The sequence below is a fragment of the Typopeltis vanoorti genome, chromosome 19 (genome assembly GCF_054136105.1).
Source record: "Typopeltis vanoorti isolate ZY-2024b chromosome 19, IOZ_Tvanoo_1.0, whole genome shotgun sequence".
Taxonomy (NCBI): Eukaryota; Metazoa; Arthropoda; class Arachnida; order Uropygi; family Thelyphonidae; genus Typopeltis; species Typopeltis vanoorti.
The window spans coordinates 60,894,552-60,897,783 of NC_143567.1; positions in this window are offsets into that span (position 1 = coordinate 60,894,552).

Sequence of the window (3,232 nt, forward strand, 5' to 3'; positions counted from 1 at the left end):
TCATATTTATATAATGTCTTAGTTTTTATTTCAGTATTCAGCCAAATCTGTACATTTGTACATGTATTCAAAGGAATTGAAAAACTCAATTATGTACCTATATTGTTACTTCATAGTGTGATGTTTTCTTAAAGATAGTAGCTGTTGTGGTCTACTTTTGTCAAAATAGGAAACTTTGTTGTTTGCTCATTCCTTAGAAATTCTTCTTGCCCATTTTTTTCAACTAAAAGTTTTTTCTATTTGTTTACATAATGCACATCCAATCAGGGCCATCATAATCCACCAAGCAACTAAGGCAATGAGTAGGAGCGGGCTTGAATGGTGAAGAAATTTAGCAAAATTATATCTCGACAGTTAAAAGCACCTTTAAAAAAATTGCAGGTTTTGTTGAATTTAGAGGCAGCATATACCTTAACAGATCTGCATCCAAGTCTCTTATTTTGATAATTTAGCCAGTCATACTTCACATAAGAGTCATTTTCTGATCAACAGTCCCAGGAACTTGGCCATTGATTAATGTCTGTCATTCTTTGCTGCTGGATGTTATTACCATAATTTAAAAAAAAAAAAAAAATGTTTGACGCAGCCTTGGTTAACTCTTCACTCATTTGTTTTGAATTTCTTAACTGTGGACTGAAAAGAAAGTTTTTTTTTTTTTACAAAAATTACATTTTTTACTTTTTTCAAGACAATATTTTTTGTATTAGATGAAGAGAACATCTGTGAATAGGAGATAAAAGCTAGTAAAACAATTTACTTAATACACATTTGTCAGAAGGGGAGAGATTAATTCATGTTGTACTTGACCATTAGGCAGGACATGAGAATTTGTCAAGTGCTTTTTGTTTTCATAATCTATATATTGGAAATCTCCCCAATGAAATGAACACCAAACTGCACAGATGCAAGCAAAACGAAGTAAATTTTTATTGTAGCACTATAAACACACAGTCAATGTATGCAGTATTTAATGAAACCTATAGTAATTAAAATATTTGGTGTAATTAGAAACAACTAGAATGAATACTATGCTACATAGTTGCAAACCAAATAAAGTAAGTTTTTACCACATCTTTCTCTCATCTGGAGATTCTTACTTAATAAGGTCAAAGCACGTTGTGGCAACTTGCATAGGTAAAATTGATAAGCTCTGTGTTACTAAAACTTTGGCATTTCAGGGCCTGCCTACTCACTGATGAGACCTCAAAAATGGTTGAAACCGGTATGGGTAGTGACCCCCACCCATAATGTATAACGTCATACATCTCCTAGGAAATGTGTTTTACGTTATAGGAAATATCAATGATAGTGATCAGAGCTTGCTCCACCTTTACCACGAGTTGCTTTGGTGTTGCACTACCATGAGACTTTAACTACGTTCAGGCACAAACTTATCTGTTTGCTTGCTTGTGGAAAAGGATTAAAACCAAGGTTATAAAATTACTTGGTATCTTTAACATTTAACAAAGTAAGTTTTATTATAGCAATGAAATACAGTCCTACTTGAGGCATAACTAGCTGCCATAAATGTTTTCAAGTAATTTAAAATTCTAAAAATAGTTATAGCAAATATCTTAACAGATTTCATTAAATGACGAAGCTTATTTGAATATTAGGTAAATGTGTTAAATAAAATAAAAGTACTGAATATTACAAATTTCAAAATGTACTATATCCATATGTCGCTGTTTAGTAGAGGTCCTTATACTCTGTACCATTGCATACCATCCCAAAAAAAAAAAGCATCATTTAACACCATATACACTAATGTTATGGACTAAATGTAATGTTTTTTTTTTTTTTTTTAATTATTTCAAGGCGGGTTTTATTTCCATAATGAGCATGGGTTAGTAATAGTAAGGTGGTGGAAATTAATTTGAAAACATTTTAAGTATTAATCAAGTAAAAAATACATTGCAATAAAATCTTCATATCAGTTGGGTATATATATAGATATATTAAAAGGGATATGAAGAGACGTTTAAATTAGTGAGAGGATTTTATTGAGTTAATCTGGAAGGGATTATAAAAAAAATAGAAGAGAATAACCAGGGGCCATTTCTGGAAGATATGTAAGAATGTGGTGAAGAGGGGTGTGCAGAGTAGATTTTTTTATTTGGAGAACTGTGTATGAATGGAATGCATTATCAGAATGCAGCGAGTGTTAAGGATTTTAAGATTTAGTATAATATGTTGTCAGTTGAATGAATCTTCCACAATGGGTTTGCTTACTCCATGGAGGGGTGTGATAATATTAAAATGACAACTAGCTCTTAAAAAGAGTGGAATACAAGTTAAACACTACAATAAAACAAAATGGAATAAAAATATCAGTTGGGGGAAGAAGTAAAAATACTTCCATGGATGTGTCCATAAATCCCAGTCAGAAGTAAAATGATCATTTAAAAAAAAAAGTCAAATTATAATTCACATCAGATAAAAATATTAAATTGCAAACTTTATTTTATTTTTCTAAACACTTGTTCTTAGTTCACTGCAAACAGAAATATTTAAAAATATACAGCATCTTCGTATTATCTATATTGTATAAAAATGGAGACATTTAATGCATCAAGATAAGAATAAAATTTTGAAGAAAAAAACTGAAAAATACATTGTTCAACTAACAAATATTCACTATTCTAGAGATTATAAAGAAAGATGAGGAATGAGGCATTGAATGTTATTAAAGAATGAGACTGAAACAGATCAAAATAAATTATATCATTAATCTTAGTTTAACTGAGGAAAAAACCCTGCTGTCCACACCCAAGACTGGCTAACTTGGCTATGGCTGAGGAAGATCCTTCAGCTCCTCACGTCACAGACGGGAATCAAACCTAGGACACTCCTTCCCCAGGCATATGGTTGCGAAGCGCACACCGCAGGGTAAAAGAGGGTATAAGGAAGATGATGATCTTAGTTTAATAATTCTATCATAACATTAATCAAAGGATAATTTAAATTTGGCAATTTTTTTCCCCTGAATACTTCAAGGGGGGGGGGACAGGATACTATGATAGTAGTAGATAATTTTGTTAACTTTTACCGAGAAGTTTCTTTAAAATTAGTTTTTTAGGTCTCATTTTGAGATTTCATTCTAAGATACTAATTGCATCAGTCCCTTGGATATCGGTTTTCCTCTAGATCTTGGCATTGTTAACCTTTTCTATTCTGTTTAACTATGCTAACCTACATTGGTTCTCCTCACATTCTTGTTGGGTTCCTTTCT